General features: G+C 43.8%; 1 protein-coding gene across 11 annotated transcripts in view; it reads right to left on the minus strand.

Moving 5' to 3' along the window:
* PEAK1 (pseudopodium enriched atypical kinase 1) overlaps window positions 1-25037 on the minus strand; it is a 280555-nt gene that overhangs the window by 60113 nt on the left and 195405 nt on the right. For 2 of the 11 annotated variants that reach the window (XM_069071427.1, XM_069071428.1), the window contains exon 5: window positions 1673-1755. The exons of the other annotated variants lie outside the window; for them this stretch is intronic. The gene's annotated coding sequence lies outside the window, so the exon portion shown is untranslated. The remainder of the gene's footprint in view (window positions 1-1672; window positions 1756-25037) is intronic. 11 annotated transcript variants of the gene reach the window in all.

Here is a 25037-nt window from a genome sequence, read left to right on the forward strand (position 1 = left end):
CTGATCATTCATTTCCTCCCACCCCACGGCTTCATCCAGATCAGAAACAAATAACCCTGAAGGAGCCTTCAGTTTTCATCTTAGCACAAATGCCTGGGCCTCTGCAGTCCCGAGGCAGTTCTGGGAGCTGGTGGTCTATTCAATACCATATGGAGGATTTCCTGAAAGGCACCCAAGGAGAATATGCTAATAGCAGAGGAGGATGGGGCACTGGGCTGCCAGCTTCTTCTCCAATAGCACTGCTTCCTAAGACCATTACCTCTATCTATAAAAACTGTCACTCTACAAAGGAGGAGGTGGCAGTCAAGAGGCCAGCCAACAGGCCTTTCATTCTTCTTGCTGTACACAGGCCCTTAACAAGCCTTCCAACAAGCAACAAAACCACATGTTTTACCCAGATGTTCGTCTCTATCTCCAGGTCCCTAGGATGAAATTTACAAGCTGAAGGCTCATGAACATTTTGTAATGGAATATATGAGTTGCTTACTTAAAATGGGAAGGAAAAAGTGACACCCAGTCCCACATCAGGACTCTGGCCTTTTTTTTCTGCCACAGTCAGAAATGCTGACCCGACACCCCACCCAGCTGCCAAAACCTCCTGAATATGACTAAAAGGGTGGAGGGGAGGAAGTGAAAACAAAGTCAGAGGGAAGTTCCATGGGAGACAAAACCCACCTTTTGCATGGAGAACACAGAGTCACACACAGATGACAAAGCCATGGAACAGATTCCATCTGGCTGAGTCTGAGATCTGGTACGAGGTGGCTCTGTGCTCGGGACAAGCTTCCTGGGAAGAAGGTGGTGTGGGCATTAAGATGATGAAGGCTCTGAGATGTGCTGATTTGCCCTGTTACACAGCCAGAAAGTGTCGGTGCTGCTAGGAGAGCCCATGGCTCACAAAACCCTGTCGGGAGTTCTAGATACTGGGAGGATAATGAAAAAAAGGGACAAAAAAAGGGGTCAAAACAGGCATCGAGGATGAGTTAGGGGAGAGAAGAAACTACTCTTGCTGCTTTTACCCTTACCCTATTCTACCCATTCAAATGAGAAGGGAAAGGGAAGAGAAGACAAGGAGAGGGAAAAAAGGAGCAAGAAAACAGACTGACCCGGCTAATCTACCAGTGCCCTAACCACCACAAAGCTTGCTGTGATGCTTATAATCAAGCTGATGAAAAGGAGTGGGTCAGAAAGCCATTTGTTAGTACTGCGATCTCCCCTGTGGCTTGCCATAAGGGTTTTCTATTCCAAGAGTTTACAAATATCCCCCTAACCCAGTGTAAGTATGAAAAGTAAATATAGCAAAACTTTCCTAATTAGGAATTAATTGGGGGAGTAAGCAAATTTGTGAAATGTCCAAGAGAGGCAGCTTCCAATAGGCACCTAGCAAATGTTCACTGAACTGAACTGAGCTGCACTCAGGTAGCCCCAGTATCATGAGTCAGTCTTGGCTTGGGAAGTGACTGGGAACGCCCCAAGCGAGGCTTGGAGCACTGTCCAATTTCAAGTTGGCTAAATACTGTTGCTGCTCAGCCCTTCCCCATCTCAGTGTCAGTGATTAATTTAGGTAGCAAGTCCTTTTGTAAAAATCCAAATAATTCAGTCTGGTCAGGGTGCAAATGAATACTGAATACAATCCGAATGAAAAGGTTCGTTGTAAAGAAAAACAACTTACAGCAAATTGAGACGGTTGCTTTGTACTTAGTCTGAGGTACTAGACTGTGCTTTCTTAGCCCAGAACGAGAAAGTGGGTAGAATCTGTGGAGGAAAGAATGAGAAACAGTCCACTGCCTCAGAAAACTGTCTTTCACAGAGTAGTAGATTTTCATATTCTAGCATAAATCCCCAGCACTTCAGTTAAACTCCTATTTTGAGGGGAAGGGAGACAGGTGTGGGGACCAGGTCTATGCTTTCATCAATGTGGAGAAGTCTCTAGCCTCCCTCCCCCCAGGAGCAAATTCAGCACCTGCTTGGCAATGGATAATCTTATAGAGTTGCCAGTTCCGATGAGAGGTTAAGAGACTTTATTTAAGTAGTCACACAGCTAGAATGGGTCAGTGGTGGAATTTGAACCCACATCTTTCTGCGTCTGAGGCCTGCTACCTGTTTTTCCATGGCTGCCTTTTCATACCACCATGTACTAGTGAGAATTCCAATCCAGTTCCTTAGAACGATCCTCCACCACTGCTACTCTCTCAGCTAGCTCTCCCCCCACATCTCACTTCCCAGGAGGCCATCTACAATGGTGCCCCACTGCCTTTCCTCCCCCTCTCTTCTTAGTTCCCTACAGTTTTCCAACCTCAACTAAACTGGCTCTCTCCAAAGTTACTAGTTCTCTTAGCTGCCAAGTCTAATGGCTTTTAAATCTGCATCCTTTTTGACCTCTCTGCAGTCCTTGCCATTATCAATCATCCTTTTCTCCTTGATCCTCTCTTCTCTCTAGGTTTCCATCCCCTACTCTACCTGGTTCTCCTCCCACCTGTCTGACCTAAACTCCTGCTGTTTACTCTCCTTCTCTGGATCTTTGTCCACGTCATGTCCACTGACACCAGGTATCCCACAAGCTCTGTCCCACAAGAGGGCCCTGAGCCCTCTTCTCTTCTCTTTTCCCTCTAATATTTTGCTTGGCGATTGTTCACCATGGGCTCGATAATCATCTCTATGCTGATGATTCTCCCATCTTCTTACTCAGCCCTAAACTCCTGGCTGACCTCCAGTCTCATCTCTCCGGCTACACAGGAGACAATTTCAAGGTTTCAACTCCCTCTCATTCAATGCTCACATCCAGGCTGTTGCCACGTGCTCCTGTCAATCGCACCTCTGTGGTATCTCTCATATGCCCCTGGGGTGTTCAGGGAGGACCAGCAGCTCTGATGTGGGGCTGCTCCTCTCACCCGTGGTTCCAAGAAGCTGTGGCATGCACAGTGATCACACCCGGTAAAGCTGAGCTGGTGCACAGGCTGAACCAGGCAGAGGGCAACCTACAGACTTCAAACATGTAGCTACCCCAAGCGTGTGAAGACTTCCCTAGGCAGAATGGGTCCCAGATGGAGGCGGCTGAAGTAGCCACTGTTGAATGTTTAGAGCTTGGTCAGGCATCAAAGACACTACTGCCAGTTGTCTTGACTTCTGTCTTACCATTGGACTTGAATGACTCAAAGAGAGGTCGGCCGACAACTTTGCACAACTCGGCCTCATTTAAATCCAACTCATCTGTGACGTCACTGGTTCTTTTTGAAAACGAAGGATGAACAACATCATATGTGTTCCTCCTCCTCATTACTATCACCCGTTGCAAGCTTCTCATCACCTCATGCCTAGACTTTGTCATGTCATGTCCTAGTCTTTGGGTCGGTCTCCCTGTCTCAAGTCTTTCCCTGCTCCAGACCATCCTCCACCTGGCTGCAAACTGATACAGGTCTGATCATGACTATACTCTAGTGATTCTCTATGACCTCCAAGATGAGATAAAAAAGTCTCTGTTGGCTTTTAAAGCTCCTACCAGCATGGTCCCTTCCCACCTCCCCAGTCTCCTGACATCTCATTTTCCTGAATTCTAGTGACACCGGTTTCTTAGCTGCACAAGAAATCCCATCTCCTGACTGTGGCCATTTTTCCTGGTTGTCTCCCATGCCTGGAATGCTCTCTCTCCTTATCTATGCTTCTGGCTTCCTTGGCTTCCTTCAAGTCCCAGCTAAAATCTCCACTTGTACAAGAAGCCTGTCTCTATCCCCCATGATGCTGGTGCTTCCCATCCATGATCACCTGCAGTTTACCATGTATGTATCTCTTTGAAGGTCAACTCCCCCATTAGACTGTGAGCTCCCTGAGGATGGGGACTACTTTGATTTTTGTTTTTAATCTGGTGCTTAGCACATAGCAGACACTTAAACACTTGTTCACTTAACTTCCCAACATTTCAGACTATCCATTACATGGTTCACCTTTCAATAGAAATGTATGAATATGTATAAATATGCTTGACTACAACTCCTGATTCTAAACGGCATGAATAAAATACACAATATTTGAGTAGAAAAGGGAGCAAAAGAACCATTGAGGGAAGAAGTTAATTAAAGGAGAGAAAAAGATAAAGAAAAAAGTCTCTAGTCATTTTTCCCCACCCATTTTAACTGCAGCTATATTATAAATAACTGAGGAAAGAAGGAAAGCAAAAGGTAAAGGAGAAAGGAAAAATATTTCTAGTTGAATGCAGAATTCCAGAGACAGCAAGGAGAGATAAGTTCTTCTTAAATAAGCAATACAAATAGAAGAAAACAACAGAATGGGGAAGACAAGAGATCTCTTCAAAAAGATTAGAGATATCAAGGGAACATTTCATACAAAAATGAACATGATAAAAGACAAAAATGGTAGGGATTTAACAGAGGTTAAGAGGAGGTGGCAAGAATACACCAAAAAACTACACAAGAAAGACTTTAACTTCCCTGATACCCATGCTGTTTAGCCAGGTGGTTGAACCCAACATCCTGGAGGATGAAGTCAAGTGGGTCTTAGGAAGCATGGGTAACAATGAGGCTAGTGGACAGGATGGAATTCCAGCTTAGCACTTTGGCACTGCCTCTAACATACTCAACTGTCACAAAGTGCACATGATCTCTATGTGTGTGGCAGAGCCTTCCACTAGGCTACCATATTAGGGGGGTAAACAAATGGTTATTGAATGAAATAGACCTTTGTCAAGCCAAGCTTTCTCACCAAACTTGAGCACACCTTTGGGAACAGGGAGACCTTGGACCTCAGTTCTGCTACTAAATTGCTGCCCTGAGTTTGATCAAGTCACTTGAATTCTCTAAGCCTCCATTTCCTCCTCCAAATATAACGGGATGAGATCACATGATCTTTAAGCTCTTCCAGGCAGAAAATCTAGTGTTCCTTCTACTGTCCACAAATTCTATTGTCAACAAACAGGCCCCTCCAGATGCCAAGAAGTGAATGTCAGGCAGAACCTCGCATTTTTATACTTGGAAGCAAAAATGTGACATGCAGGTAAGCCTCACTAGGAGCTTGCTGAATGCAAACTTAGGTCCAAATGCCATGCCTAGCCCTGATAGAATAACTAAAAGACGTGAGGTGGGGCTCAAGTTCCCAACAATCGAACTACTCCCCCGCCTCCACCCACCACAGGCACAGAATCACACACCTCAATTCTGTCATCTAGGCTAAGCGCTGGCCAGAGTCAGGGAGGCAGCCTGAGAGGCTCCAGAAAAGCCACCCAGGTTCATGTTAAAGCTCAGGCACCAAATTATCAGAACCACTCGTGTCCTCAAGGGGTTGAGTTTTTTAAGAAAAATTCTAACTCGATTAATGATCAAGTTTTCACGTCCAAGGCTGAGCAGAGACTTCAAACTAGAAATGGAGAGAAGAGCTGCTCGAGGCTGGTGGGCCGTCATAAAAGGAAGAGAAAGAAACTTTAAAGTTCCAGAGCCATTTGGGAAAGGCCAAAGTCTCTGGTAATTTCCGTGGGCCTGGGAGCCAGAGGCCCTGGGTTTGAATCCTGGTCCTGCCCCTTACTACTGGATAAGTCTTGACCTTGATGGACTCCAGTTTTCTCTATGAGATGACCTTGAAAGTGTCCTTCAGATCTAATCTACAATCCAGTGACATCACTATCTTAGAGCCTGGTGATAGTGATCCGTGTTCTTAAAGCTAACTGTCATCATGAAAAGCTTTAAGTGAACTTAGGAAAGTGGCGCTCCAAAAGCTTTTGTGGGAAGTCATTTGCTTTCAAACTAGAATGCTTTTTCCCTTGAAAAACATTATACTTGGTGGTTAGTACTATGGAACCTAATCCCTCTTCAGAGCAATGGTTCTACGGGAAAATGTGTTCAGTGTCCTGTCCTGGGATGCCAGAAACACGTCTGCTGCTGTTGTGGCTAAACTGTGGACTCTTGCCCCCAACCACGAGGCAGGCAGGAGCTGGAGAGTCTCTTTTGAGCCACTGGCTGTGGTTCTTGTGGTCTGGGGCAAGGGGCTACGGGCCAAAGCCAGGCACTCTGGGAGCCGAGTCTACTCCAGGACATTCCTGGATCTGGGGCTGATGTCTCATCATCCTTATTTTTCTACAGACCTCAGGGGCTAGCCTACCCACTCTCTTGGCTACTGCAGCCAACAACAGACACCCTCTTTTTCAGTCCACTGGAGAATGGAGCCCAGCTTTACAGCAACTGCTCAGCCTCTGACCCTGGAGAGAGCATGAAGCTCTGGAGGTGTGCTAATACCTTTTATTGCTGATAACTATACGAAGGATGCAGGGTAGGGAGGAAGGGGGAAGGCTCCTTCCCATGGCTCATCCCACCTCTTCTTCCAAACTTGTTTTTCTTTTCAAAATGTTATTTAGGGGTGGCTAGGTGGTGCAGTGAATAGAGCACCAGCCCTGGAGTCAGGAGGACCTGAGTTCAAATATGGCCTCAGACACTTAACACGCACTAGCTGTGTGACCTTGGAAAAGTCACTTAACCCCAATTGCCCTCCAAAAAAAAAAGGTTATTTACAACCCAGAAGGGGTTTGGAAAAACAAAACAGGAGATGTAGGTGATTTAAAAAAAGGAAAAGTAAGTTTTGCTAAGGGAGAAGCTTCATAATGTACATATGAATGAATGAATGAATGTATGTATGTATGTATGTATGTATGTATGTATGTATACATCTAGAAGAACTTTCCTTAGGGCTCTGAGTAGGTGAAGCTCTATCAAACCCTAGTCCACTGTAACATACTCTTTTATAAAGAGTAAGGGAGTATGGCTGAGATCAGGAGAAGAGACAGAAGAGAATAGGACAGAGAAACTAGGGAGAGAGAAAAGGGGGAGAGAAACACAGAAGGTGGGAAGGGTCAAAAAAAGGGGAGGAAAGAAAAAAAGGAGAGGGTAATGACTGGGGTGATGAAGGTATAGAGAAAGACAGAAAGGCAGAGGAAGGTATACACAGGGAGAGAAAGAGAAATGTATACAAAGGAAAAGATACAGATACATAGCTGTAGCTGCATATATACATACACACACACATGCAGAAGCACGGAAAGAAGGGGAAGAGAGGCATTTCTTCCTACACACACACTATCTCTCTCTATCTCCCCGACTTCTCTTGTTCTAATTGATTTCAGGCTGGTGTGTGCACCTTCAGATGCACGCTGCATTCCAATGAGGTCCTCCTACATGCATGCTTTATACCAACATAATCCAGTTAAAAGGAATTTAATTGGTGTTCACCATTCCCTGCAATTTCAACATTTTAAAAATGAATAGTCTCACTAAGCACAGATGGTGACATGCACTAATTAATCAGGCCTGTTCACTGAATGAGCAGATTGAAATGAATGCACCTATTAGACATGTGTTGTTGCCGCTCTGTCCTGTGGAAGCCTCCCCTGAAATGCAGGCCTATGGAAGGTGCAGATTTACTGGGCAATATTCACAAGTGTCTCTTGCAATTACTCACAGCAGAAGCGGGTTATCTCATGCTCTGTGCTAAGCAGCTTTCTTTTTCCTCTCCTCTCCAAGCAACAACAGGGCTCCATGGTCTGGTCTGAGTCTTCTCCCAAACCGACATGTGGCAGCCTTGGAGGCCTGGCAAGGCCCCCTCTCAAAGGGTGCAAGGGAAGGAGAGGCCTGGTGAATCTTGGCACAGCTGGCACCTCCTCCTCTTTCCCTCTCCTCTCCGGCTTCCCCCCCCCCCCCCCCCACCCCCCCCCCCCCCCATGAGCCCCATCTGGTCAGCTCAAATTCTGGGCATTTCCAGCTGATGAATTCAGATTGTTTGAATGGCGGTCCAACACGAGCAACCGCCCTCCCCAAAATCTCCCTTAGTGACCAAATCTATTAGAAGACTTACAGAGAACAGTTTCCTGGAGCTGCTCTTCTTCTGGGTTCTAATTCTTGCTCTACTCCTGTTTTTGAGTTCTGATGGGCCACTGCGGGATCACTCTGAGTCTGACAACAGTTCCTACAGTTATCAAGAACCTCTAGCCTCAGGTCCGGGGAGGGCATGGGGAGCCTCCAACATGGAGGCAGAGTGGAGACACAGGTAAAGGCAAATGAAGCACCCGAGCTACAACTCTGGCCTTGACACTTACCCTGTGACTCTGGGCTGTCCATTTCTCTCTGTGATACTCAGTTGTTTCATCTATGAAATGGGGATAATGACACTATCTGACAGTTGCCAGATGGTCCTAAAGCTGTGGAATGACCAGTGATGGCTGGGGAGGCAGCTGGGGAGCCGCTCAGTCACATTCACGCTCCGGGCTTAACCATGATCCCTCTGATTAAGCTGGAAGGTCATGCAAGGGAAGGGACCTTTAGGGAGAGGCCTAAATCACCCTAAGGACATTAGCAACCACATTTACAAGCTGTCCAGAACTTTGTAGGGCAGAATTATTTTCTTCTACCATGAATTTCAGAGGACTTTCAGAGGATCTTTGGCAGGTGAGCACAAAAACAGTGGGAATGCAGCCTTGGGAGGGTGTGGGAGGGCATCTGACTCAGAGTCACAGGGCCTGAGTTCTAATCCTCACTCTGACATGGCCTAGCCAAGTGACCTGGGGCAGATAACACAAAGGGAATGGAATAAGCATTTATTAAGCACCTACTGCATGTCAGACCCTGTGATAGGCACTTTACAAATATAACTTCATCTGATCTTCACAACAACTCTGTAGGTAGGTGCTGACAGTATTCCCATTTTATAGCTGAGGCAAACAGAAGGTAAGTAACTTGTCCAGGGTCACACAGTGAGTAGGTATCTGAGATGGAATCTGAACTTAGGGCTTCCTGACTCCAAGTGCAGAGCTCTATACAATGTGTTACCTAGCTTCCCTAGAGCATGCTGGGTCCAGATGTCTTTATCTGGACTGGATGGATGGGCCCTAAGCTCTCCAGATGCAAGCCGGCACAACTTCGTGTGCCAAGGGCCTTGCACTGGGAGTCCCACAGGAGGCCGGCACTGGCTAACTGACTCCTCCATTCTACACTTCAGTCTCTCCAGCTAGAAAAGGAGGGGGTTGAAATAAATGATCTCTTAGGTCCCTTCAAACTGTAAAATCCCGTGATTCTGGTGAGAAATACAGGGCTAAGAGAATATAATCCACAGATTTAGCCAAAGCTGAACCTTTTTTTTTTTTTTAAAGTATTTCCTTGGCTTGTTCCAGAACCAGAGGGTAGGAGCTTATTCATTATTTACTAAGGTCTTAATTGGTTTTGACATTACTAAGAATCCAAAATAACTTGTACATTTTCATAATATGATAAAGAATTTATTATACAAGAAATGATTCTCTGATTGTTTTCATCATATTATTTATTATTTCACGATATTACTTATTTAGTTTTGTGTTTTATTTGATTAAGAGGTCCATATCACAACTTGCTGGTGTTCAAACGTGAATAGAAGAAAAACTTCAAGGAGATGAGACTGGCTAGGACGCACACCTACGCATCATAAAGTTAGAAAAGTTAGAGAAGCCAGATTCCCACTTTACTCCATGGGATGTTTGTGACAAACTAGACAGGCCCACTTCTGTAAATCTTATCTCAGCCAAGAGAAAAAAAAAATCTAAATAAAAAAAGGTTTTTTAATAAATTTAGATGTATGTAGATATTCCAAGGCATTATAAAAAATTGTATTAAGAAGCCAGGACTCTAATGATTAACAAGTAACATTAATGCTAACACATGAATATTAAAGTTAAGATGGATTTTAAGAAACAAGACTCAAACAGGACAGTTCTACAAGAGAAGACAGCCGAGTGCAGCCAACGAATGCAGGCGGTACCAGCTCTGAGTGCGGGGGTAGAGAAGAGTGCTGGATCAGGGAGAGCCCTAGGTGGATGCTCTGCTGGGCCCCGCCCTGCTGTGTGACCATGGGGAGGCTCTTGGGGGAGAAGTGACTTATTCAGGATCACCCAGAGTAGAGACTTGAACCCAGAACCTCTGAGAAGCCTGGAGCCCCTTCCATTAAACTATGCTGCCTGTCCAGAAGAAACAACACTGAGCTACTTCAAAAGCAGACATGGTATAACCCAATATACACGGTAATCCCTGAAGCATCTTAGGGACAGACTCGGAGGCCTTGTTCACAGCAAAGACGCAGTGTGATGCCTCCACTCGGTTTTGCCCACCACCACCAATTATGAGCTCCCTTAACTATTTACTTCTGCTTCTGTGGCGGAAGAGAAAACAAAAATCTCCTCTTGGCACAGTCCTTGGCCCATATGGATTGACGTGAATTCCTTGCAGCTGAGGGGAGACTGCCTGGGCGTCTCTTCTGACAGGTTTGTTACCTGGCAGAGCCTGCCCTTGCCAACCTTGGCTGGAAGCCAGAACACTAGAGGGGAACAGAAAGGTGCAGCCGTAGCTCCAGAGAGGGAAGCCAACAAGCCTCTACCTCCAGAACGTGAGTTTCCCAACATTAACAGTTAACACGTGATGCCAAACTTCACCTGGCACAGAATCCTTTGGCTCAGGACAGAGCGGTGGGTGAAGGCCATCTACACCAGAACACGAGCCCCCACCTGGTAACTGGGAGTGCTCTTTCACTTTGACAGTGAGGGAGCCCAGGGCCCGGAGAGGTGAGGGGAGCACCAGTCACAGATGCAGAGGCTCCAAGATGGGTCTTCCCACTGACCCTCTCATAGCTCTGGTCATCTTGGTTGGAGTGAGTCTGAAGGTTGCCTCACTCAATGGAAAGAAGGCTTTTTACTAAGGAACCACAGAGAGAGGGGCTGCATTTCCTTTCAAGCAATGTGTGCCCATCAAGGTAATCATACATTTCCCTTCCTCCTGTCAAGAGAAAGAAACCAAGTCCAGTCACTTCCTGTACAAGGGGCCTGGAGACTTGGGCAGACCTGGGAGCCCCTGCTGTTGGGGAGCTGCCCTCTGAGCTTTACTGGCTTCACTCGCTGTGGCCAGGGAGCCTCCCTCCATGGGGCCCTGAGCTGGCTGGTCTTTGTACAAGGAGTCCAGTGCCTCTTCCCAGATCCAAACACTTGACAGCCTTCCAGCGTGGAAAGGACCTGCCAGCCCCAGTGCTTCCCTAGCATCACCTTAAAGAAACCAAGGTCACCTCCAGCAGCAAAATGATGTCCAGGAGGGAAGATTTTAGTAGAAGATGATACAATGGACTACCTTGCAGCAAATAAAATCTACATAAGAAAAATAGGTAGAATTAGGAACATCTATCTTGGCAGAACTACTCTGATGACAAAACCCAGAAGCCAACTGGAAACCTAGAAGGAATGGAACAGCAGCACAGGAGGCTGAGTTCAAGTCCTGACAGCCACAGACAAGTTTCAACGTTTCTGAACCGGTCTCCTCATCTAAATTGGGCAGTGGGGGTGGGGAGGTCAGACGATCTGAGGGCCTTTCCAGTGCAGATACTCTAGGATTACTGAACCACTGAATTGCTGACTGTAGAAATTCCTCCCTTTTAATCTTCCACTGACCCCCCAAAAAGCAGCTAGGCTGTAGATAGGTCCGTAAAATGGCAACAGGGAAATTCTGTTACACTTTGAGAGCTGACGTAATGTCAAGTTGAGAAATGTATTTTGAAATGATTCACTGGATCATGGTTATCTAGACAAATCCTCCTGTTCTATAGATGAGGAAGCTGAGATCTGCCCATGGTCACAGAGGTAGAAAGGAACAAAACCAAACTCTTAAGCCAAGCCCTCTGACTTCTGGCCTATGAAAATAGAACCAATGAATGAAACTGTCTCTGAAGCAGAAACAAGCTCAGCTGTACCCCTTTTTAAGTGAACGTATATTTTTCTTTAAAAGTATGAGCTTTGCTTGCAAGGACTCACTGGGAATACTGACAATTAGTTGGAATTGATAACTAGGAGAGTGAAGGCAGTCTCTATACTCCCTCTTGTCTGATCCTCAGTGTCTGGGCCTGTCAAAGTCCCTGATTCAAGCCCAGACTCAAGGTGTACTCTCTGTCCTTGGCTTCTTTCCTTCCCCTATGAGGGACCATCCAGTGAGCTAACAGATGGGGAGGCCTGTTCAAATCAAGGCTAATTTGGGTTGAATTCAAGTCCAACTATCTGGAGAAATGAAAGATTCCATACTTTATAAGCAATATATTAGCCTCAAATATACAGCATCAATAAAAGTGTTACAAATGTGTGATCCTGGGGAAAAGAGCTCTGGGATCAGAGTCAAGAGATGCTTGACAAGTTGCTGCTTGTGCAGCCTTGAATGAGCAACAATGTCCTTGAATTTCAGGTTTCCCACATCTGCAGAATGGGTGCAGGATGCCTGGGCCCCCTCTCTCATAGCAGCCTGAAGAAGTTCTTCTCATGTCCAGGTGCAGGTGGCAAGTCTCCTGGGAAGCCTTTCTGGGTCCCCCCGCTCAAAAGCCTCTCTACTTCCTCACACTCCTCAGGCTACTGCCTGGACTTGATCTGTCTCTTCCCTGGACATTTGTTGTGTATTAGATGCAGGCTTAGGTCACCATCTTCTACACAAGTCTCCCTGGACACTGCCCCCAGGCCCCACTGCTGGTCTCCTCCCTCCCAAACGACCCTGTATCTGATAACTTTATGCTGATGCTGTGTGTATATGTGTATGTACACGTACACACACACACACACACACACACCATCTGTGTGTATACACACAGAGATATGTACATTAATCCATGCTCTTGCCCTCTTCTGCATCTGACTATGGGATTGCTTCATTCTCTATGCGTGTAACCCCAGTGTCTAGCACAGTGCCTGGCACCAAAGACAAGGACCAGTGGCCCAACTGACTGACCAACTGACGGTATACTGTGAGCCACAATGGAAGTGCTTTTCCATCTTTTGTGTGTTGGCTTTCTCAAGGCCTCAGCGAAGCTTCCACTTCTGTAACTGCTTAAGAAATAAATGTTTGCTGAATTGGATTCTGAGGGTGTGACATGACCTTGAGCAGGAGCTCTGACTCCCTTCCTCCTCTGTACAAGGAGTCTGCAGAAGGAGGTCCACTCCTGCTCTGGATCTTTGAAGGAGATCAGGGAGAAAACCTCATTCTGAAGCCAGCGCATGTATTTTGTAAAACGTAAAATCCACATGGAACAATTTTCTACACAAAAGCACCTGATATCACTGCTTCTACCTGTTGACATCTCTGGAGCTGTTACAAAAGGCCTCACTTGTCCTGGTTCTCCAAATGAGAAGATGATGTGAGAAAAGGAGTCCCGGGCTCCCTGAGGCACAGGGACGTGCTGGACACTGGGAGATCTCCAATGGCAGAGCCATGGCCCTGACAGGTGCAGCAACGAGCTTAAAAGGCTCCTGGTATGGGTTCAATGAGGGAATGGGCAAGTGTCTTTGCAGGACCAAGCCAACAAAGTGAACTGAGATTAATACTTTTGGCCATAGAAACTCAAGATCATTTACTGTATGAGTGAGCTGAAGGGATACTTAAAGTATTTAAGTATTTAAAGAAAAACAAATTTCTAGTAAGACGATAATGATTAAAGTGAAAAAAGAAAGAAAATGCAAATAAAATGAGAACCTAAAAGGGCTGGATGTCTGGGGTCTAGCTCCGTCACTCTATGACTCTAGGCAAGTCACCTTACCTCCCTGAGTGACATTCACTTTCTTCACCTGGAAAATAGGAATAATGAAACAGGCTATTGTGAAGAAAGCACTTTATAAATCTTAAAAGTGTTCTATAAATGTAAATTATTAATACTTTTATTAATGGATTGACATGAATGATTTCTAGCTGTTTGTTCTCTCTCTCTCTCTCTCTCACACACACACACACACACACACACACACACACACACACACACACACTTTCTTCCATATGGCTATAAATTAGGTCACAACATAAGCTCTGAAGAATTAAAACTATGGTTGACCCAAAGGGCAACAGAGAGAAATGTGGATGGTCTAAGGAAACTAGAGCATATCACCCAGGCTGATTAGCACAACGAAGGATGTCCTAAGAGGTATCCTTCAGGAAGTGTGTGATCAGACAAGGTGCTAGGTGGGTCATGTAGTGACAGCGGGCCCGAGAAGAGCACTGCTAGCCAAGCAATATTCGTTCTTAGAGGAAGGCTGATGAGTTACTATTCCCAGGAAGGCTTGTGAAAAGACTTGAGTGGCCTGCTGCCCCCTGAGCTACTGGAGAGAGCATCTACATTGACGAGATGACCAATTCCTTTACGTACTAGAATAAACACATCACTGATCCCTTGAAATTCTACAATATTTATTCGTCATTCCTTGATTAACAGCGCTCTGCATAAAACCTTTTCTGGACACCACTCGGAACAAATCTGCTAAGTGTTTTGATAGTGATCCATCTCTTACCAACAAGGACAGTGAAACAATTGTGGGGCATTAACCTAATGAGGAGGAAGTAGTCATGGTACTTGGGAAGAGCAGCTGGGCCTGAGCAGACATACACGGAGGAAAAGTAATGCTCACAGACTACAGGTTCAGAGTTATAGGGGACCTCCAATTACTTCATTTGCCACATGCGACACAAGACACTTGGGTATCAATTTCAATGGCCGCTGATCCTGGAACACCATGATTTTAGAAACTGCAAGGGACCCAGGCATAATGGGTTGTAAATTATCAATAATTATTTGGGTATAAGAAAAGGTGTAAAAGGTACCACTAATGGTAATAAGAGAAGGGTAAAAGGGAGAGGGAGAAAGGGAGAGACAGAGAGAGGGAAAGAGAACAAGAACAGATTGCCAGTGCGTGTTGCATTGCTTTTTGTGAAATATTATGAGGCTTAGTAGGAAAGCCTCCATTGCACAGGGTAGATCCTGTATGGATGATTTAATAAATAGAAATCACATAGGATGAAAAGTTAAGAATGGATTGCAATATGCACTGGTGAAGGGTATGCTCACACAATCAGGTTCAGAATACACATTCTCAATCTTTTTGTTTTTGGTAAAAATATTTCTAAAATTAGTAATCTTTTGCCTATGTACAATATAGTGCAATCTTCCTTATGACTATGGATGTTGCAGTCTCACTTATCAGTAGAAATATCAATGAATCAAGAGACTTTTTAAAGCACTTACTGTGTGCCATGCATTGCGGGGTACTGAGGTTACAAAGACAAAAATAAAACTGTAGAGATCCTATGATTGTATTACTGTGGATATGAAACACGGAAGAGAAAAAGTTGAATCTGAATCCCCGGTAATAGCTTGTTGGTAATTATTTTTAAAATAAAGGGCAGAAAAAGTCCTTGTTAATGGAGAATTCTGTTTAATTGAATTCCACTTTTACTGAAAATATTAGAAACTGGGTCCCTATAAAAGAGAAATGTTCCTCCACTGTGTCCCGGGTAAATATTCTACTTTAGAACCTTAAGTTGATGAGCTAAAAATCTGCCTTCATTATGTTCTTATTCCTACTGGGGAAAAGGTTGTTTATTTAACATTTGGGGCTGTTAGCATTTTAAATCAATTGAGTTCTTTAAATGTCTGGGCTGGCTCACATGGTAAGCTACAGATTTCTATTTCCAGAGGCTCCCATATCAGGTGGTATTAGCTTATTCTTTGTACATAAAAGATTTCTAAAAATCTTAGAATCAAATTTAGGGCTGAAAAGGTCCTTAGAGATAATGTAGTTCACACCCTTTTACAGATGAGAATACTGAGGCAAAATATGTAGACTTGTCTAAAGTCAGAGAGCGAATAATTAGCACCAAGATGCGATCCCAGGGGCTCCAGGCTCTCAATCTGGTGCGCCATTAGTGGAAAATGAAAACCTGATCTTGTTTCTGACATCTTTTCCACCAGCTGTTACAAGTGAAGGCTATTTTGTGAGGTTGTGGGAAGAGCTTGGGAATGAGAGGCCCTGGGCTGGAGTACCCCTCCTGTCACTTACTCCATGTATGACTTCACTTCTCTGAGGCTTTTTCCTCATCTGTGAAATGGTCATGCTAATTATTAACTTAGAGGGTTGTTAGGCAGATCAAATAAGACCGCCCAGGAAAGTGCTTTGTAAATCTTAAAGGAAGAGATTGTTGTCATCTTCTGAGGGAGGGAGGTACAATGGACCTGTGCTGCAGGCCCAGCTTGGACAAGAGGGGCTGTGTGGGCCTCACGTGATTTCTCTGAGTCTCTGTTTTCTCATCTGTAAAGTGAGGATAATAATCCTTTACACTTATCTATTTTTCACAGCTGTTGTAAGGAAAAAGACTTTATTGCAATGTGTACTATATAAATATGAGTAGTTATCATTTCTTTTTTGGACAAGACTTGAAGTTTCACCAGTGCAAGGAGCTCTTGGTGTGAAAATTCTGTCCCTCAATGCCCATGTGCACCTCATCAACAGAGTTCCCTGGGGCGCTAAGAAGGTATGGGGCATGCCCAGGGCCATGCTGCTAGCCAATACCTATCAGAGGCAGCCACCCTGCCTCTCAGAGGTAATAATAACAATTACAGGATTGTCTAAATCTCAACTGCATTCATTCTCTTAACCAACAAGTTTACACACTAATGAACAGAATGGAACACAGATAAGTACAAGTGGGGAAAAAAGGTAGACCAATAACTTGCAAAAATTGTTGTTAAATAATTAATATTTAATTCATTAAAAAAGGACCATCAAGTCCAACCCTTTCATTTTATAGATGAAGAAGCTGAGGCTAAGAAAGGTTAAGGGATTTGCTCAGAATCAATCCTGCAACTAAGTGTCTAGGGTGGGATTTGAACTCAGGTCTGGGGCTCTAGGGACCCCATCACCAATGCCCCAAATATAGAACAGAACAGCACCTCCCCCCAAAAAACCACTCCTGAAAGCAGAGACCTTTTTAAGCTCTAAAGTTCTAAATGCCTAAAAATGATTTATAAACTTCGATGACACACAGAAGGTGACAATCTACAAAAACAACGTGGAGAGATTCCAAGGGGCCACTTTTTATCTTCTAGGCACTTTACCCACATTAACTAATTAACAGACCCTGCACTCTGTGGTTCAACTCCAATGGCAGGATCGTCTATCATACTTTTTTATGCATAACAAAGCTCTATCTTCACGTTAGTGCACTTCTTAAGTGACTAGCAGTCTCTTCAGGCCTAATCTGCAAGGCGGTTTTCTTCTCCTGCACAGTGAGAACAAAACAGAGATCCCACTTCTCTGGGACGATGAGGAATGAATTACCCCACGCCACAGATGGTAGCAGTTTAACTCTGACAAGCACAAAACACAATTGGGCCTTTTGATTTTCAAACTGTACTAACCGAGAAAATAACCAGGAAAAGCTCAATGAGGTATTACATTTTGGGGAAAAAGATAAAAGTCAGACTTTTCATGGAAAATAATGGGGGTCACAGTCATTTACCTTTCTTGGAAATTGGGTAGAGGATGGTCAGCCACCGTGTAGAATGTGGTCTCAAAGAATCCGAGTTGTAGCTGCAATGCCAAAGCCTGGCCCACCTTGAAATGGGACACACAAGAGCAATCTGCTACTTACTCACACACGGCAAACTGATGCCTTTTCTTTCTTTTAGACACAGTCAGTGACTAATTGCCAAGTGAGAGATATTCCTTGGAAAAGCAACATTTTTCTATTGTTTGTGCACCAACTAGAAGTAGGAACTATGAAATTTCAGGTGCAAAGCTTTGTAGAACAGCCAATACCTGCTACATCTACTGTTATTCTGGGGCCGAAGATCACATGGATTTCCTTTATTATAAAGTACAACCACACTGCAATACCTCTGCTAACGCAGTCTTGGGCAGTGCTCACATGGTCAGATGCTTGTGATTGATTTTTTTCCAGATTGCTGTGATCTGGGGGCCCCAAAAGACTATTCTCTACTGCAGATGGTCACTAAACTAAGATCATTTGAGTCCTAGGCAAGATTTGTTCTCTAGAGGTGAGAGGCTAGTACATTAACCAAGTTTTATATTAAACGTCTTTATCATTTGGGAGCAGCCCAGATGGTTTGTAATGTGTATGGATATTTTGAAACATAGGCCGGCTGATTTCAATTAGCTTTCAAGTGAGACAAATGATAGTGAAGAGCAGTATCCCAGAGCCCAGAGGGACTGAAAGGGAATATTTTCCTTACTGCCAAATATGCTATCAGTTGGATGCCCAGTTTATACAATTCAGCTAACAGACTTTCTCAGACTGCACATACTTTTATTAAAGAATCTTGTTTCTTTGGGGATCAACCCTCCATGGTCACGAGAAGGGGACATTCCAGCGACCCAGACAACATGGGCAGCAGCAGACCAAATTATTTTTGGTAGCCAATAGGATGCTTCTCTAACTACATTAGGCCCAACACAATGCACTGATCGAAAAGATTAACAACCGAACAACTGTTATTATCCTCCAAGCACTGTGCAATGGTGATTCCTATGTTATTCTCCTCAAGCTGCCAGCTGGGGGTTCTTGAAGATTCTACCACAGTCAGTAAAAAGATACAAGTAAGTCCTTGAAAATTCCACTTCTCTAGAACATCTCGAGTTTCAAAGGATTCAGTGACTTGCTCTGAGCAAGTCATAGTCAAGAGTGGAATCAATTCCCTTCTTCAAAATAAAAAGGAGCTGGGAATCAGAATTTCCTTTCAAATCATGGGGACTCCAACAGACATTCTGAAAAGTCATCTGCCCTAAGCTCTCTAGAGAGATCAAAAAAGTCCATTTTCTAACATGTGAGTACAACAGAAAGGAGAACCTTTAAAAAGAGGGGGGGGGGAATCAATTTTACCTACAAATTTCGTCCTTGGAAAAGAACCCACAAAATTCTTTTTCCTGATTGTTCTCTATACCATCACTGAAATCTGACAGAGAAGCAAACTGCTCCTGCTTGGAGCTCATCAGCCCATTCAGTAATCAGGAGGCTAGAATAAAGGTGTAGCTTCCTGAGGGTCACATGCCCTTTTCTGGGGTTTTAATCTACCTGCCCGAAGAGCCAATTATTCCAGCAGGGGTTAGGGCACTTTGGGCTCTAGCACACAAAATACAGAATCCCTGCTAACATACAATTTATCGGCATCTCTTCTGATGTGTTGCTTATTCCAGTAAAGAAAGAGCAAACAGTATGAAATGCTCAGGGACATCCTAAGGTTGCCGACTTCAATATTTAATAGTGCAAATCTGACAGAGGGAAAGTCAAACATAGCATGAAAAGATGGAATTGACAAGAGCCACTTATGGTGGAATTATACTGGTAAGGAATCTATGGAGAAAATTGGCTGGAAGAGGAAAATGGATTTAAGCTAACATTCTCCAAACGCTGACAAGGCTTCTCCACTAATAACATTTTTTATAATTCTTCTTATAATAAGAATCATTTCTTATCAATCAGATCATTTCTTATAATCTTGTAATAATAATCTCATGATAATGTTATTTATTAATCAACAAACATCTATTAAATACCTGCTATGGGCAGTTGCTAAGCATACCTTTCTTCAGGTCCCACCTTTGCCACTACTTACATGACCTTGGTCAAAAGTCACTTAGTTTCTTTTTCCTGAATAATCAACTGAAGTGAGGTGAACCCAGCAGAGAGGGGGAGCTAAGATGGCAGCACAGAAGGAGTCAATGGATTGCAACTTCCTCAAACAGATCTATAGAATGCACCAGACCAAAAGCAGACAGAAAAGCCAGTGAGTCCAGTCCGGCCCTGATCGGCAGGCACAGGAAGACAAGACAGAAAGTTCCACAGACACTAGGGACAGAGCTGGGGCACTGTAACTGGGGCTAGTGTGCACTGGCAGCTTTGATGCTCACTACCTAATCCTGGACCCCAGGCGAGGGAGGCTCTGCATGGGATACTGAGGAAGGAGGAAGCTCAGAAGGCAGCAGCAGCTGGGGGAGTGCACCGAGCAGGGTCTCACCTCCAACACCTAGCCCAGGAAGAAGAGCAGCCGAGGCAGGAAACCCAGACAGACCACTTTGAGAACACTAAAAGCTTGTGGGTCTCCAGCATGAAGTATCCCCAAGATCCAGGAATAAGACAACAGTCAATAACCCAAGAAAAAGCAACAGGACCAATCTAGACCTTCCCTCCAGAAGGGTGGTAGAGCTCAGCCCTAACTTCAGGTTTGAAGGCAGGAAGTGTGTTGGAAACATTAACAAACAAAAAAAGAACCATACCATGATGAATTATTATGGTGGTAGAGAGCTTAAAGACACAGGAATACTAGAAGAGAGGGACTCGTACAAACATGCACAAGCAAAGTCTCAGAGAAAAACAGCTTGGATACAGCTCAGCTAGAATTCTTAGAAGAGATGAAGCAAGACTTAAAAAAAAAAGTTAATTTTTTTTTAATAAATGAGATGAGAGTGAAATTGAGAGAAAAATTAGAAAAGAAATGAGAACCATGAAAGAAAGAATGGGAAAGGGAATCAGGAGTTTTGCATTAAGGGGTATAAAACCGTGCCCAAGTAACAAACTCCCTGAAAATCTGAAAGGACCAAATAGAAGCCAATGATTCCACAAGACTAGAAAAAATATTAAAACTAAGTCAAAAGGCAGAAAAAAGGGAAGAAAATATAAAGTATTTCAAATTAAAAACAACTGATCTGGAAAACAGATCAAGGAGAAACAAATTTAAGACTCACTGGGCTACCTGATGAGGCAGGTAGGTGGATAGAGGTAGGCCTGGAGTCAGGAAGACCTGAGTTCAAATCCAGCCTAAACCACTTACTAGCTATGTGACCCTGGGCAAGTTACTGAACCCTGTTTGCCTCAGTTTCCCCATATGTAAAATGAGCTGGAGAAAGAAATGGCAAACCACTCTAGTATCTTTGCCAAGGAGAGTTGGACATTGTGAAATGACTGAACAATAAGGACTATCTGAAAACCACTAAAAAAAAAGAAAAAAGCCTTGACATCAGATTTCAAGAAATCTTAAAAGAAAGCTGTCCAGATCTCTCAGAGCCTAGAGTCCCAGAGTCTCACTTCCAAGAGGCTGTCTTTCTTTTATATTAAGCACCAACTGCATTCCAGGCACTGTGCCAGATGCTGGGGCTATGGACAGGGAGGCACCGGACATACAAAATGGAACTGGCTTTGCTCTCAGGGAGCCTCCATACTACTGTGGGGATACAATATGTCTACAGAAGAATAAGAACCAACTAATTTCAGGAGAGATGAAAGAACTGCTAGCTGGCAGAATGAGGAAGGTTTCCTGTAGCAGGACCGAGAGATATACTGAGCTGCAAAGACAAGCCAAAGCCTGGATGTGGCTGGTATTTACCACCTTTCCTCACTCCATTCAGAGCCACCTAACAAGGACTTATCTGTCATTTGTGCTGCCTTTACCAGCTTACTGAATGGCTGTGCGTGCCTTCAGGACTTTACCTTGCAGACACATATTTTAAGACAGGGTTTCAAGGAATGAGTTTCATCTAAAAGCAGGGACGTCAAGTGCGTCAGATCACAGGAAGCACAGGTGGAAGAGGCCTGGCAAGGGCACCCTGTTTGGCATCCTGCTGATGAGGAAAGGAAGAGCCAGAGGTGACACAAAGTTGGCTGTTAAGTAAAGGGCTTCAGCTCATGCTCTCTGTCATCAAGCCCACTGCTTTCTTCTCCACCAGGGATGGGGAACCTGTAGCCTCAAGACACTCTAGGTCCTCAAGGTTCCCCACCCCTATATTACACCCTTCCAAGGTTAGCTCTATAAAAGTTAAATGATCAGCACATTAAAGTAGACGTCCTTCTTTCAACACTGGCCTCTCCCAGTAGGGACAAAGTTTGGCATCTGCAGGTTACTTGGTTAGAACGAAACTCACTCTGGTCTCCAGTATCCCTTTTTACCTTAATTGGCCTTATCAGAAACAATACTAAAAAGGGCTTATTTTTCAAGAGATGCTAATAAAATGTCTGATTCTCACTAAATACCACAATTACTTATTCACAGGATCACAGAATATAAGAGATAAGAGTAACTTAAAGGACAACATCAGAGCTGGAAGGGTCTTTGGGGGAAAGGATGTGGCCTGGGACATCAGGAAGAGGTTTCAGAGTGAGGAGGGACCCTACAGACCACTCCGTCCAGCTCCACTTTAAAATATGGCAGTGGAGAGAGTCAAAGAAGCAAAGCCCCTCCTGGCTGAGCTGGGGCTGAACCTCTCTCTTCTTATTCATGCTAGGAACCCAACTACCAACCGTGGCCTTATCAAGACACTCTATGAAACCTGTCCACAAACCAAGCAGAAGTCCATTCTTTCTCCTAGAAACAACTGCCCTACTAGATACTTACAAAAGTCTCTCTGGCAACATACTGGACCAAAAGACTTGATGCAGCTCAAAATTTAAGTGGAAAATAACTGCCTCCTTTTGCTGGCTCTGTATCTTGAAAGTGCAGGAAACTCATGAATTACGTAACAGACAGCACTCAAATGACCAAACAATTGTCAAAGTTTTCACTCAAAATCGATACTTTTGGACAGCAGGTCTGTAGGAAAGGAACTTTTCATTCCTTGGAATGAAGCAGGAACATCAAATACTGGAATCCAAAATTGATTTAGAGACAGAGCAAAGAACACTCTGGTAGTCAAGGAGAATTTGGGCCAAACCTCTGCTTTGACGCTGACATCTGTGACTCTGCTCTCTGGGCCTTTAAGAACCTGATCTGTAAAATGGTGATAATTCTGGTACGACCTACCTCCCAGCTATGTGAGGAGCAAACTGCTTTGTCACTCTCAAAGCACTACAGAAATGTAATGTCTTAGCAATGGTTTGACTTTTTTTTATCCGTAACTCACATTTTTCATGTAAGCTGAAACAAAAATAAAATCCCTTGCCTACTATCCTTGTGAGATCTTACCTAATTTTTAAATCTGGTCTTTAAAAAATCTACTTTATGACACTCAAAATGACTCATTATTAGCTTCTGGACTCATTCAATTAAGGAAAGGCTCAGATGAGATTTAACACAGTACAGCAACAAAGAGTTAAATATCTGGAGATATATTCCGAATGCGTGGGAAGGTTAGAAGGAAAATTTCTTAATAGTTTCATTTTTTCCAATACAATCCTCTCTCTTTTGAAAGTGTCCTCTCTTTTCTATTCTAGTATGTTCAGCCACTGGCTAATTGATCTTAAAAAAAAAAAAAGACTGATCTGCCATCTGCGGTACTCACTCACTTGAGTAGTGCTATGACCACTTGCACAGGTACTGTGTTAGAAAAGGTCAATTACTTCTAAACAAAGCACTGAGGTACTAGAAGCATCTCCTATGGCTGTTTCCTGCAGGAATAAACTAAAACTTCCAAGGGTGCCCTAGTATAAAAAGGGGCAAAGGAAGCTCTTAGTTAATGAACTGACTGCCACTTATACAAAGTTCATATCTGCATTCATGTTGGAGTTTCATTGAGCTATCAACGTCATGGGCATAATGCACAGCCCAGATTCTGTGGAATTCTGCTATTTGTGGTAGTCCAAGAATCACCACTGACTGACTTCTATCTAGACTCTGGACTTAGCCTGTATGACTCAGTCACTGCTTCTGTGGCAGCCTTCTCTGAATGGTACATTCCTGCCTGTGCCCCCCCAACTTCATGAAGTGCCCAGGTCACCCCTGTTTAGTCTCTCCTAGCTATACTTCTGACGCTGGAATATTCCAGCTGACCATTCCTGCTCCTCAATGCCTTTTGAACTCCCTTCTGTGTGCTGTCTTCCCCTATTAGAATATAAGCTTTTTTAGGGTTGTGATTGTCTTTTTTGGGTTAATATGTGCATTCTCAACATTTAGCACAGTGCCTGGCTTTTGTAGGCACGTAATAAATGCTCGCTCACTCTACATACCTATTTGTCTATCTACCTATCAACACAAAATCTTTCTAATTCTTAATAATTATATCACTTCAAGGTTATGATACAGTTTCTGTCCTTTGTAACTTTAAGAAGAAAAATAATTTGAGTGTAGCTGCAGGAATAAAGGAGCATGACTAGCAAATCTACAGAGCCCCGTACTGAAATCACATGGTAATCTCTAAGCCAACCTGCCAGGGCATTGGGAGCTGAAAAGAATTTACTGACCCCAAACTGCTGTCTTTTGGGTAATTAATGCTACAGGTGAAGCAAAGCAGTTCAAAAGACTAATTTGATTGAAGGGACTTTAGCTATGCTGGCTGGGTGTAGCTGTGGGTCTGGTTCACAGCAGAATTGAAAAACCTCTAAGGAAATGGCTTAAATTAAGGCTTGGTAAACTATGACCTGCTGACTTTTTAAATGAAAAACAAAACAAAACAAACATTTTAACCTGGTGGGCTATAAAAAAAAAAGAGGCAGGGAACTGATTTCTTTTGTTCAGGACAGGTTGTAGTTTGCAACCCTGGCTAAGACTCATAAAAGAGCTGTCAAAACTCTCCTGAGGATATAAGCTACAAAGCAGTTAAAATTCAATAGCATACCAGGAAGAACTAGCAACTGACAGTAACAGTTTAGTGAACCAGCAGAAGGCAGCCAGGCAGAGAAAGTATGACATCAGGCAATACCAAGAGTTTTATAGGGAAGTAGTAAGGGGATGTTCTAGTGGGTAGAATAAGTTTCCTAAGTTATATGTGGTTATGCGGTTCCCTCTTCTCATTGGCGGCACAAGAATCTGTGAGGGAATATTCCCCTGTGTACATGGGGAAGGATGGTGGTGGAAGCTTACTTATTTACCTTTTTATTTTGTTAAATGAAATGCTGCTTTGTGAAAAAACATTAAATAGAAGCTCATGAACTATTGATTTTTAAATGAATACTGAATAAAAGTATACCTCAAATATGGGAAAAGATTTAAGAGAACCTGGGCTACAGATTTTTTTTTTAATTCTCAGAGCGACCCTGTGAAGTAAATGCAGGTAGAATTATGACCATTTTATCAATCAGGAAACAGAGATTCCCAGTCTTAAGTGACTTAAGTCTTGTCACTCGTCACTTAAGTGACAAGATGGAACAAGGACTCAAATCCATGGCCTCTGGCTCCGCATTTTTCCTATGTCACATCCATCTGGGATCTGTGTCTCCTTTTCTGTGATCATCACTCTTGTTAGATTCCCAAGGTCTGACCTGGAGATGGTACTGCTATCTTCCTACCTGGTTTCT

This window comes from Petaurus breviceps, unplaced genomic scaffold (assembly GCF_028583685.1).
Source record: "Petaurus breviceps papuanus isolate PSGF00001 unplaced genomic scaffold, PetGlider_PUasm1.0 90825, whole genome shotgun sequence".
NCBI lineage: Eukaryota > Metazoa > Chordata > Mammalia > Diprotodontia > Petauridae > Petaurus > Petaurus breviceps.